Source organism: Halichoerus grypus, chromosome 10, assembly GCF_964656455.1.
Source record: "Halichoerus grypus chromosome 10, mHalGry1.hap1.1, whole genome shotgun sequence".
NCBI lineage: Eukaryota > Metazoa > Chordata > Mammalia > Carnivora > Phocidae > Halichoerus > Halichoerus grypus.
In genome coordinates this window covers 11,943,358-11,957,171 of record NC_135721.1, presented here as the reverse complement: position 1 = coordinate 11,957,171, position 13,814 = coordinate 11,943,358, and the positions used below count along the sequence as shown (strand labels likewise).

General features: G+C 45.5%; 1 long non-coding RNA gene across 2 annotated transcripts in view; it reads right to left on the bottom strand.

The window, feature by feature from the left end:
• Positions 1-13,515, bottom strand: part of LOC118528826 (uncharacterized) — a 42,024-nt gene extending 28,509 nt beyond the window's left edge. The window contains exons 1-2 of one of the 2 annotated variants that reach the window (XR_004913818.2): positions 13,082-13,515; positions 2,838-2,902 (exon numbers count right to left, since the gene is read on the bottom strand). This is a non-coding gene — a long non-coding RNA (uncharacterized LOC118528826). The remainder of the gene's footprint in view (positions 1-2,837; positions 2,903-13,081) is intronic. The other variant, XR_013441602.1, reaches the window with a different exon arrangement.
• Between the last annotated feature and the right edge of the window lie 299 nt (positions 13,516-13,814).

The following is a 13,814-nucleotide window of genomic DNA, read 5'->3' as shown; positions in this document are numbered from 1 at the left end:
TGTGAGGGAGCCAAAGCAGCCCACGTGGCGAGTCCACGTGAAGAAGCCCATGCGGAAACTGAGACCCCTACGGAACAGCAATCATCAACTGCCCCCCTACTTATTCAAGTCTTGATCAAACAAGCCTTCAGATGATTCCAGCCCCAACCTTTGAGTCTGTCAGCTGAGGCCCTGGACATCATAGAGCAAATATAAGCCATCCTTTCTGTGCCGTATTAGAATTCCTGACCCAGAGATCAGTGAGCATAAGGCATGGTTGTTTAGCCTCTGAAATTTGGGGTACTTTGTTTTGCAGCATTAGATAACCTAAGCAAGGATGACAGATATTTGTGAGATGCCTCTCCAGCCCAATAATACTGGCTTTCCCAGCTCTTCTCTAGAGCTCTCTCCACATGCATTCACCTCAGCCACATAACTGTAGGGAGCATGCCCCCACACCTCTGGCCACAGAGGATTGGATGAGGAGTAACAACCTGACCAAACTGGGCCAATCCAAGTCCTGTCTCAGGAATGTGGAACTGAGAGGGAGATGAATGCCCCTGCCATGACTGGGTCCCCTGACGTGTAACTTCAGGAGCTTCGGGGCAGCCATCTTGCACGCCATATTGACTAGCAAGCAGAGAAAAAGAAAGAGACACACAAGGAAAAGCAGAGGTGAAGGAAAGAGAGAGTATGTTGCCCAGGTCTTGGAAGGACTTGTTCTAGACTCCAGTCCTTCCTGAGGCTCCAGGGAGCAACCTCCAAGGCATTTCTTTAAGATAAATTCCCCGCGTTTTGCTTACATTTGCTCAGGTCGGTTTCTGCAGCCTCAGGGTATTTTTCACGTCTACCCAGCACTTTACGGCCCACTGAGCCTCTTTATATGCATGATCTCATACAATCCTGACCAGGACTCTGTAAGATGTATGTTATTACCCCATCATTGAGAAGAAGAAACAGAGGTCCAGAGAAAGTGACGCAAGCAAGGCTCACAGGCAGAAGCAGACGTTAAACCAGAACTAGAACCTGCCCTCTGTCTCCAAACGCCAAACTCTGTTTGGGAGACATTTCTTCCTCCTGCTCTGTAGAAGTGGGGAGGTGACATCCGGTTTATCCTCAGGAACCAACCATATGTCCACAGCCCTTTCCTGTTGCTGCATAGGACTCAGAGATGTCCAGCATTCAGGCCAGTCCCTGGGAGACCAGACCCTCAGCCAAGGATACAGAATGTCCAGTGCTCAGCACCCAGCAAACTCAGTCCCCAGAAGCTTGCCCAGTTGGCACTGCCGGGCGCTCCAAACAAGGGACTCCTCGGGCCTGAGGTGGCCAGAGAGGCTACCCAAAAGAAATAGCATTGGAAGGTTGGGAGGACTTGGATAGGTCGGGGGGTGAGGGAAATCGTGCTCCAAAATTGCTGTTTTCTTCCAAGGGTTTACTCAGGTTCTTTTGGGAATAAGACATCTGAACTTTTCAATCCTCAAAGCCTACAGCTCTCCCTGAGAAAGTCTGCTGAAGAAACACCTAGTCCAGCCTCCAGGCAATGCATGAGACCCCCTCTGCCAAAGCCCAGCAATGTTCTACTCTCTTGTTCTCCAGCAAGAAGTGGGGGGCTGTGGATGTGGACAGGGCATGAGCACAGAACAATCTGGGTTCAAGTCCTTATTCCACCACATATCCCCGCCGGTCCCTAAATAAGTCACTTAACATGTCTAAACCTCAGTTTCTTCCACTCTTGTCTTCAACTGAGATGTTGTTCAGCTCAAAGAAAAGGTAGGTGAAGTGCCCAACATCAGGCCCGAGTCACCATAGATGCTTAACAAAGTCTAACATTTAAATGATCTCATCTGACAGCCCATCCGATCCTTGTTCCGTTCTAATTGTTAGAAATGCTTTCTTCTATGTGGATGAGCGGAGTTCTGCCTGCCCAGAATGCCCACCATGGATCCTGCCTTTGCCTCCAGAGCCCCGAGAAGGACAGCCCCTAGGCCCCCAACATTCCTGCAGACACCACTGCTTCCTGCCTCCCCCGCTCACACTGGTCCCTTCCCTGCTCCCCACAGGCAGATTTTTGAAGCTGCAGAGGGCCTAAGTGTTCCCAGAGAGACTGCACATATTCAAAGCCTTGTTTGCATGGAAACTCCTCTCTGAGCCGGTTCAGCGGCCTCCGTCAATACAGCCCTCAGATAAGATGCTGTAACTCAGAAGGCTTGGCTCGAGAGAAATCGGCTACAACTGAATCATATGGCCTGGGCTAACGTCCTCCAAAAGGCAATTTCAGATCTCTCCATCCTTCTACCCCCTTCTCTCCCGTGCCTGGCCTCAGCACTGCACAAACAGAAGCCAAAGGGAAAGGTCCAATTATTCCATGGAGATTTAGCTACTGTATTGACAAAACTCAGCGTTAATTCCCAGAAAGCATTCAAGCCCTGAGGTGGGGGCGGGGTGGGGGCAGGGAGAGCCCGCTGGATAACTGGGTGAGAGTCATAGCCGCTTTGCAGCCGAATCTGACCTAGTTTAATGAAATCAGGTCATCTGTGAGCTCTTCATTACCCTCAGACTAAACAGGACCCAACAGAGCAGTCAATGTCCCTGGCCTTTCTGAATTCCGCTCGTTCGCATTATGACATTTTGATGTTGGGTCTTAATGCGTGTTGACTTAGTGGCCGGGCCCTTGCAAAGGTAGTAAACAGCCTGGGTGAAGGCAGGAAAGTAAACAAGAGAGCTGCTGTTAAAAGCACACACACACAAAGGCAGTGTAAATACCCCAGGTCCCCAGCCTGCATCCTCAGGGAAGCCGGCAGACAAAAGGCGTCATGAGTGTCTGTGACTATTATCGCTGATGGACGGATGGGACTCACCCATTATCCTGCCGCCTCGTCAGATGGAACTCGCAGTTTCAGCAGATCTTCGGGGCAGGGGTGGGCTGGGAGGGAAATGAAATTGTCAGGTTCGGGTTGGGATATTGGCTTCAAGGGCAAATTGCTCCCTGGCAACAACTGTGGAGGACTGGGCCCGTCACTCCTCTTGAGACTGTCCTGTGGGATGGTGATGGCTTTATTTCATCTGCTGTCCTGATCTGCATTTTCCGGAAACCGAAGCCTGTGGTCTGGGAGTCTGCAAATGAACCCTCTCCGCTCGCTGGATGCTCATTAATGGCATGACTATTTACGGAAGTAAATGATATGTGTGAGTTTCCCTGTCCCTATCAGGATCGTCACAGACTGTCAACCTCAGAAAGGGCAGGATGCTCCATCCGTAACATACACAACAGAGGCTTCCGTACAGAGGTGGCCCAAGGACTGAGGGTTTAGGGTGGGGTCACATTTTTGACTGAAGAGAAACTTAAGAGGCACAGACTGGTGTAGGCTGACAGCCAAGGGGGGCAGGAGGGAATTCCTGCACACACTGGGTAGTCTCCGAAGTCCCTAGTGCTGGGTGGGGTGGAGAGGCTCACGTTGTGATGAACTGGGTCTGGGTTTGGCTACTGGAGCACTGCCTTCTGCCTGCTGAACAATGGCTTGTGGTGGGAAAACGCCATCCCCTCACCCTTGCTCCTGAAGGCTACCCCTCAAGGAAACACTCCTGGCCAGTTACCTCATTTACGCTCCCAGTCCCTGTTGGGAGAAGCTTGAGGTCCCACCATGTAGACTGGAAGAAGCAAAATACTGCGACCTAGGGGTGACCCTGGGCAAGGGGTATCACTTCTCTGGGCTTTAGTTTGTCCATGTATTCAGTGAAGAGGCTCTGTTGTTTAACTTCTAAGGGCTTTCTATGAATTTCTTTCTGATTTTAAAGCCAATCCCTGCCTCAGTCCCCAGGTCACCGTACTCTTCCTCAGAGCAGGTGTGCCCTGGAGAAGCCATCTGTGTGGTCTTCTGGGATCCACCACTGACCTTGACTTCCTTAATCTCAGCCTCAGACATGAACCTGCTCCCTCCCAGTCCCGCCATTTGATAGTAGTGCTTGGCCTGGATCTATTGTGTCCTTTAATGATTAGTTGACTTGGAACAGAGCCGAAAACCAGTTTGTTTCCCAAAGGCAAGGACTGCAAGCTGGTCTATTCCATGAGTCTCCAGAGCCAAGGGGAGGAAAGGTGTTGAATCTGTCTCTGTGCCTGGCCCGACGACCAGAGTCTGACTGCAGAGAGAAGCCAGATCCCACCAGCAGAATGACCGCTGAGATTCTGGCTTTAACCCATCTGTACTATCTAATCGGGAAAATGGCAGGATCGGGTTTCCTGTTTTATTGGCATTCGATAATATATATTGAGTGACCATGTCTGCAGTGAGGCAATTGGTTTAAAAGGGGGTTATAAGGATTGACTTGTGTTTAAGTGCTTAGAATTCCAGGATGGTAATTATCTCGATGTGCATCCTAATTTATAGGAACTCCAAAGAGCTCAACAGCATATAAATTTGAGCCTGTCTAAATGAGTCTCTGAAAAAAACATCTACAGTCAGAGAGGCAAAAAACACATTGCAAGAAGAAAGGCTAGAGAAGTTTAAGCCAGTGGTTCTCAAACATTTAACCTACAGAATCTTGTTTTTGAGATAAAATCTTACATGAAAACTGAATACATAAAACAGACCCAAGGGGAACAGATCAGGAAGAAGCAGAGGAAGGGCCCAGAGCCCTGCCTCTTGCTCACTATTTTAGCCCCCTCCCTAAGCCACCACAGCTCAAGGCACCGATGGAAATTCTGGGGGCTCTGAGGAATGCGTTTTGAGAAGCAATGACCTACTCCAAGCTCCTCCGTTTGTAGATAAGGACCCCAAGGTCTAGAAAGATGAAATGAATTGTTAAAATCAGAGTGCAAGTCAGAGATAGAAGAGGAAGTAGATTTCCGGGTCTCTGAGTGATGCTTGCTCACCATTACATGAAGTGCCTACTTTTTAATGCCGCCCCAACCAATCTCCATTATCTTCTCCCATTCAGAAGTTAACTCTAAAAGTGCCCTTTCCAGAATTGAAACAAAGTTTTAGCCATGATAAGATGAAAAGGCATACTGTTGTGGTGGAAAGGCAATTGTCCTGGAAGTAGGAAGGCGTGGTACATTGCCTTAGATAAGTCATTTTATTTCTGGAACCTATCATCTTCATCTGGGAGATGCTAAACTCAGTGGCTTCTAGGTTCATACAGATTTTAAGGCTAAATATTGGAGATTTAGATCCCCAAGGTCATCTCTTCTGTATTCTCCTGTAAATGATTCTTTTGACTTAGACAACATAGCGAAACTAGAAAATTCAATAGAAAGATCAGAAAATAAAGTTATGGAAACTTTTAATGTGTTCTCTATACATATATATATAAAACAAAGAATTGGAAAATAACACAGAAAAGCTGAAATGTTGGGATCAATCCAGAATAGTCAACATCTGACTAATGTTATTTACAGAAAGAACAAACAGGGGAGAAAATTATTACAGACATAATTACTTTAAAAAATTTCCTAGAAGGGAAGATCACGAGCCCCAGGACTGAAAGTATAGCAACGACCAAAAAAAAAGGACAAAAGACCCACAGTAAGTTACCTCAGTGTAAAGCTTCAAAAGTGGGATAAAGAAAGATCTTAAAACTTTCACTAACTAAAGAGGAAAAAAAAGCTTCCAGGGAAGAATATTTAAATTCTATCCAAGGTTTGGGGATCAGAATGGTATCAAATTTCTTAATAGCAACATAGAATATTAGAAAACAAAGAATGCTTTCATATTTCTGAAAGAAAGTGATTTTCAACATAGATCTCTATACCCAGCCAAACTAGCTAAATAATATAAAAATAGAATACAGATATTTTTTGTTATTCAAGAACTCAAAACTTTTACAGCCATACACCATTTCTTAGGAAGCTGGCATGGGTTATGCTACACCAAAACAAGGGATTAAACAACAGAACAGATCAGTAGATAGCTAATGAGAGAGAGAGGTGATAGATCAGTTTAACAAATGAATAGGAGCAGAAGAGCCAACGCGAAAAGGCAGCAATGATAAGTCACATGTCCCAGACAAAACAGGCTATGGTATGCTGGGACTTAAAGCTACAAAGGTTTACTTCTTGCTACATGTCCACTGTGGGTTGGTTGTGGCTCTGCTCCATGTCATCTTTGCTGCAAGCTGACGGAGCATCCTCTATCTGAAATGTTGACAGCCATCATGGCAGAGGAAAATAGACCACAGCAAACAATACTCTGGCTCTAAGATTTCCTCTCAGAAGTGATACACACACATGCCACTTCTACTCACATTTCATTGGCCAATGGACTAAACCTCAGATCAATGAGACTCAGAGATCTCATCCTCTCCAGGAAGGGACTGTGAATATGTTTTAACATGCAGTCTACCACATCCCAGGATGACAGCTGACTATCAGGCTTAAAAAACAGTCCAAATTGGAGCACAAGACAACGAGCAATGAGAATGTTCTAGAGGTGGGAAAATGCAACTGATAGATGGTCTGCTTTATATAAGCACTTGCAAAACACTGTTGGTAAACCTTAAGGATTAAAAAAAATTGAAAATATGGGGCTCCTGGGTGGCTCAGGTGTTGAGCATCTGCCTTCGGCTCAAGTCATGATCCCAGGGTCCTGGGATCGAGCCCCACATCAGGCTCCCTGCTCAGCGGGGAGCCTCCTTCTCCCTCTCCCACTCCCCCTGCTTGTGTTCCCTCTCTCGCTATGTCTCTATCTGTCAAATAAATAAATAAAAGCTTTTTTAAAAAATTAAAAGTATGGACATAGTCTTAAACAAGGAATTACTAACTCCAGAAGAAACCAAAAAAATTATAGTGAAAAAGGAGAGCATTCATAATACGTACTAATTGGCTCTTTAGTGAGCAACATTTTCATAGTAAAAATGTAAATTCTGACTATTGATCTAACTACAGATTACTGGGTAATTGTATTGGGAGGATAGAAATAGCGGAAGTGAAGGGCATGGTTTAAGAGATTTAAATCCTCAACTCTACTAAAATAACCTGAAGGTTAAATATATTCTTCCTGGATTCTGATTCTGTAATATCTCACTCTGGATGTGCTCCATCAAGAATCAGTAATGCATAGTAATCAACCAGAGGTGTGCTGGCAGTCAATATGGATAATGCCTAGCATTAATAAATTTAAAAATAGCAATATAAGCACATAGAAAATGGAAATAAATCATGTAAAAACCAACATAGTGTTGAAACTGGGTCGCTTTTAAGGAGCAAAATCAGGAGGTAAAGAGCAGAGCAAGGGATTTTTGTTGTTTTTAAAACAATGCACAATTTACTTTAACAAAAATACAAATAAAATACAAAACTAAAATATGGCATGCTACCTCTGATTCATTTTTGAAGTCAGCAGGGTATAGATCATAAATAAATAATAAAATACTTAAACTTCAATGATTAATTTTCAAGGCATCGAGACATAATAAATTGAACCTGACATTATAACCACCCGGGCAGTAATGCAATCTTTCTTTGATGATTCAGGAGGCACTTTAAGGACCTGGCAATGACCTGAGGTCATTTCTCTGAGCATTCTTCCTCATTCTTTCCTAATTTGTTAGTCTTGTAAAAATTGATTTCATGTTGGCCATTCTAAAATTCCAAAGAATCTTTCTCTCTAGCAAATGCAAAACCCCTTCAGAGGCGAAGGGGCTCTACTAACAGTCCTGGAAATGTCCAAGGCTTTCCCTTTGCTCCTGGGCTGACTGAGGTAAAGCTGGGGGCTTATGGCCCAGTCACAGAGGGCCAAGCTAGGCAAGCTAAGATGTGGGAATCAGGCTGAGAGGAGACAACCTGGCTTTCTCAGGGGCAGAAAGTACTGAGATAACCAAAGTCACTCAGGAATTTGGAAACCAGGGGCCCATAGTACCCAAATATCACCATGTGGGAAGTATAGTCAAGCTCTTCAAGCCAGAAAATTGGGGGTAGGTGGGGTTGTTTTGCCTGCCCTCAAAAAGCTGGGCTGATGTGTATCGTGCATAGTTTTAAGCAGATTTCACCTGGAAAAAAAAAAAAATACAGCCAATCTTCCAGATAAGTTCACTATATGATATATCATATGATAGCATCTTCTATAAGTATTAAAAATCACATTTAAAAAAAAATTCCTAACATCATGGTAAAATATTTATGAGGTGTTAAGTTAAAAAAGCAGAAATGAATTGATATATAATATAAAGGGCTAATATCCAAAATATATAAAGAACCCCTACAACTCAGTGGCAAAAAAAACTAAATAACTCAATTTAAAAATGGGCATAAGATCCAAGTAGACATTTTCCCAAAGAAGACATACAGATGGACTGTTAACTGGTACATGGAAGGATGCTCAGCGTCATTAATCATGAGGAAAATACAAGTCAAAACCACCATGAGATATCACCTTACACCAATTAGAATGGCCATATCATAAAAAAGACAAGAAATGACGAGTGATGGTGAGGATGCGGAGAAAATGGAACCCTCTGGAACTGTTGGTGGGAATGCATACTGGTGTGGCCACTCTGGAAAACAGTATGGAGATACCTCAGAAAATTAAAAGTAGAACTACCCTATGATCCAGCACTTCTACTTCTGGGTACTTATCCAAAGAAAAGAAAAGAAAACAAAACAAAACAAAAAACTAATTTGAAAAGATAAATACACCCCCATGTTCATTGCAGCATTCTTTACAATAGCCAAGATATGGAAACAATCTCAATGTCCTTTGATGGATGAATGGATAGAGAAGATGTGGTGTATATATACAATGGAATATTATTCAGCTGTAAAAGAAAATGAAATTTTGTCATTTGCAACAGCAGGGATGGACCTCGAAGGCATTATGCTAAGTGAAATAAGTCAGACAGAGAAAGCCAAATGCCATATCATGTCTCTTATATGTGGAACAAAAACAAAACAAAACAAAACAAACAAACAAAAACAAGCTCATAGATACAAAGAACAGATGGGTGATTGCCAGAGTCAGAGGGTAGGGGGTGGAAGATATGGGTGAAGGCGGTCAAAAGGAAAAAAAAGAAGAAAAAAATTTTTACATGTATAGAATCTATAAATTGTATAGGTTTGTGTATGCATATGTGCATTTTTTAAATGTTTTGAAGATTTTTATTTATTTATTTGAGAGAGAAGGAGAGAGCCTGAGTGGGAGGAGGGGCAGAAGGAAAGGGAGAAGCAGACTGCCCCCTTGAGCAGGGATCCCCACGAGGGGCTCGATCCCAGGAACTGGAGATCATGACCTGAGCCGAAGGCAGATGCTTAACGGACTGAGCCACCCAGGTGCCCCTGTATATGTACATTTTGAATGTTAACAGTACCTGTCTCTGGCTGGGGAAATTGACCAATTTGGGGGGATTTTATTTACGAAAATCAAATGCCACTTAAATTAAAAAGAACCCTGCAATCACTGTAGACAGAAAAGCAGGTGGAAGGTCCAGAACTTAGTCCTGATTTACAGACCAATCAACTGGATTCACTTCTTTGGCCTCAGTTTCCCCATATGTGACATGACGCTACTGAATGAGAAAAGTGACTTGCACTCTTCCCTGGAGCCTGACACCAGCACCTGGGGGGTGTGAAGCACGTGGGGTTCTACATCCTCCATACCAACTTTATTCCAAACAGCTACCCTTTCATCCACAAATACAATTGCATAATCTCTAAAGTCACTGCTGATGATATTTTTATGAGAATCTGATGTGGACAATTATGTAGTCCAGCCTGTTTTCCTTCTTGACTCGGGATCAAGAAGCTTGAAACCAAAGGTAGTGTTCACCTGAAATAACATGTCATCCCAATGACCTGTCATGTTTTTCCCCCCATATAAGAGATTCACATCTTTCTTTTGCTGTTTTATTCATTAATGGCTTTGTTTCATGGACACCAATAGTGAAAGCTCTCCCTTATCCCTTTTCAGAAGAGGCAGAGTTTTAATGACAAGGTTTCAGTACCATTTGGGCCCAGGTCAGTACTGGGTCTCCAACCACCCCACTGTGGAAACTCAAAGGAAAATATTAAATCTGGAAAAAATCTGTGCAAAAAAATAAATAAATAATCTGAGCAAAAATCTGGAAATAATCTGTGGAAAACGTGCATCTTTTTTATTTACCTGGCATCTAATGTCTTATTAAGTAAACAAGCAGAAATCCTTATAAAGTGGCCACACCCCTCTGCCCACACTTCTATTTGGGGTCTATATCATTTATTTTTCTCATCCAAAGAATGAATACAAGTTCCTCACCCAAGCCAAGGTTTAGAGACCACACATACAAGATTTGCTAATTGATTTACTAAAGAATAGACATCCCACTGCTTAGCTCAGTCTCCACATCAGAAAGAAGGACGTCTCCTTAATGAATCAAAAGAAACTCGGCTGTACTTAATCCTTGGGTTCTGGCTCTGCAATATCTCACTCTGGGTGAACTCCATCCACCCAGAAGCAGCAACAAATATCAGGCACTAGGCGCTCCTAAACGTACACACCACTCAGAGTAGAAGAAAACACACTGACCAGGGCATATGGTCACCAGAAGGCAGAAATGGGCCTCATTCTCCCACCAGTCCAACTGGCTTGGCCTCAGCCTGGGCTGGAATCCCATTTACTGTCCTTTGTCTTCTAGGGCAGCTCTTCAGTGGGTCCCAAGGAGCTCGGATTGCAGAGTGGTGTCCTCCAGGCACACTGATCTTGTTCATCTCGAGGCCAGCCAGCGATCCTATAAGGCATGGAAGTTGGCTGCCCCAGGGCTCACCGCCCTACTGAATTCTGGCTTCTTCCATCCACCGTTCCATCAACATTGCCCTCACCAACATTGCCTACCACCACATTGCCGAATTCAGTGGGCTTTATCAGTCTTTTCCTTTCTAGACTTTCCTGCTGCATTAGACATGTTGACCATCATCTCCTTCCTGAAATCTGTTTTCTCTCATTGAGAGGAACTCCTCCTCTATCTCTGAATTCTTTGCAGATATCCTCATGCAGTCTCTCTCTCACCATCCCTGACGTCGGGATGCTCCTCAGAGCTCTGTCCTCAACCCTCTCCTTTTACTGCACATGCTCCTGGTTGATGTTCCTTTCTATGGCTTCAATGGCCAGCCTTGGCCTTGGACACACCGCCCCCCTCCAGCCCTCTCTTCTGTGTCTGTGGCCCTTGCAAACCCAAGTGCCCACTGAACATTTCCACCTAGATTTCTACAACTTCAAACCTGAATTCACCCTCTTCCTCCTCCAAAAAACCTCTCTCATCTCTTATGTTCTCCTTTCTTGTGAATGACCTCACCATCCAGGCCCCTAACTGAATCAGGAAACTGGAAGTCAGTCTCAAGCCTCCCTCTCCCACCCCTCCCTCCAGCCAACTACCGGGTTATGTCAGTCCTCATACCAAAGTATTTCTCCCATCTGCCCCCTCGGTTTCCCTGGCTACTGTCCTTCTTGTTCAAACCTATGTCACGTCTCACCTGAAGAAGTCTCCTCCCTGACCTCCTGCCTCCAGGCTCTTCCCGGCACACTGTCAAGTGATCACATAATGAAAGACTGACTGTATTCTTCTTAGCTGACGTTTACTCTTCCTTCATGATCAAGCTCAATTATCACTTTCTCTGGGAAGACTTCCTTGATTGCTGATCAGTTAACTGTCCCTTCTCTGTCTTCCTCAAGTACTTTCCTCAAGTACTTTGCCTCTATCATCCCCCATACTCCTATGCATTGTTTGTTTACTTGTCTCTCAATAGGACTCTTAGCTCCTCCGGCTCAGGACCTGGTCTTCTGTCTTTTTAATCCTTAGCGTCTTTAACAATACCTGGCCTGAGTAGTCCTCAATACACCAATACAGGGAGGGAGAGGGGATAAAGGGATGGAGGGAGGGAGGCTCCCGGGTTCCTCTACCAGCTCCGCCATCAATCTTCTGTATGACCTGGAGCATGCCATCTTAATTCTTGGAGTTTCAGTGTACCCATCTGCAAAATGAGCTGCTTCGTTTATTAAAGATAACTATGTTTTGAGCACCTTTTATGCTGGGCACAATGCTCCCTGCCCTGCCTGTCATAAATGTAAACAGATTCTTTCCTTTCCTAGGACCTTGCGATCAGAATCATATTTTCTTGGATCCGTTCTGCCGCGGGGACAGATGGCTCGCTTCTAATGCATTTGCCATAGCTCTTTCGTTATTTGCATGCCCCCTGCATGCCTCTCCTGGGTCTCTCGCACTCTGAGGAAGATGTGTTTCTAACCCAACTAGGTCCCCTTCCACAAAGTATTGCAAGGGATAGAAAGGTAGGGAATGACCCATTCCACCAACACGCAACTTTTCTAAAGATCCCCTGCCTTGTGGAATATACCACATGGCTTTGGGATCTGCATGTACCAAGCATCCTTCACCTGGGTAATTTTAGCCCCAAACTCCCCATTTGCCACAATTCCCTGGGAAACAGTTTTATGTTGGCCTGGCTTGGGGAGTCTGAGCTCCATGTTCTGTTTCTTGCACCCCCTTCCTGGCCCCTTTCCAAAGTTGTGATGTACGGGAGGAATGCAATGTTTCCGTCAACAGATGTTGAGAAGAGGGACAGTCGCCAAAAAAGCTAAATCGTCGTCTTCCATAGTGGGAAGCCAACAGATTGCTCCTCGAACTATCACATCAAGAAGCAATATTTTACTGACAGAGGTGGAGGAACATGACAAGAGTCTTAAGAGTTAAAAGTTGTCGCCTCTGGGGAAAAGCAAATAGGGAGGAAGGAGTTGGGGGGCAAACTTGCTTTTCTTAAGAAGCCTTGCAGAACTGTTGAAATGATACGCATATATAACTTTGATTTAAAAAAAATTTAAAAACCACATTAAAGAAAACGTAAATCCTCCCTGAACTTGAGTCCTAGCCCTCGTCGTGATGCCAGTACCCTGAGCCACTGGCCATTGTGGTCTCTGCTGGTGAAACAGCAGTTCTGAAAATCCCTTCCAGTCCCACCCCTCTGCCACCCCGATCCGGCAAGCCCTCCCCCCTCCCCCCGCTCCTGCGCCCCTCAAGATGCTGCAGCACCCACAGCGGGGTGCATCCCGACAGAGCCGGGTGACTTGCAGCTTCAGCAACATTGCAGACTGCAGGTGGGACCTGGGGCAGCCCGGTTCACACCCACCTCGAATCCCGAGCGTGCCAACCATCACCGCGTTCCTCGCAGGACTCCTGGCCAACTTTTTCCTTGGGTCAGCCCCGCCTCCTCATCAGCTTCTAGGAATCGAAACCAAATAAATGCCTCCCGTGGGAGAAGCAGCAAAGCTTCGTTTACGGGTGAACTCCGCCAGACCCAGTGGCAGAGAACAATTTCTCTCATTACACCAGCTCCTCCCGCTCTGGCCGCGCAGGCAGCGGCTGCCCCATTAGGAACGCATTTGCCACGGTGTAAACCACCCTGCCACCCACTGGGCTACGGCCAGTTTCCGAGCTGCCGCCGGAGACAGCTGCAACGGGTCACTCCGATCCGCGCACTGCGGCGCCCAGAGAAACATTAGTCCCCCAGATAGACTGTCTCCTTCCCATGAGAGCGGTGGAGAGAGAAAGGCGCCCGGGGAGGGCGGTGCGTGTGTTGCAGTGATTGGAATCACACGGAAGAACAGGCTCTCACACACACTCAAACGCTCCTGCACGCCCACACACACACACACACACACACACACACCCCGCATCCCTGAAGACGAGCTAGAGCTCTCAGTGGGCACCAGGCAGAGCCCAAGCTCTGGTCCTGACACGTTAAAGAAAGGCATGCAGTCAGCCACCATACCCGTGGACCCCAGGGAAAACATACACTGATGAGCATGCCTTGGGCTCACACTTCACTTTTACTCACAAATGGGACAAAGACATTTTTTTTT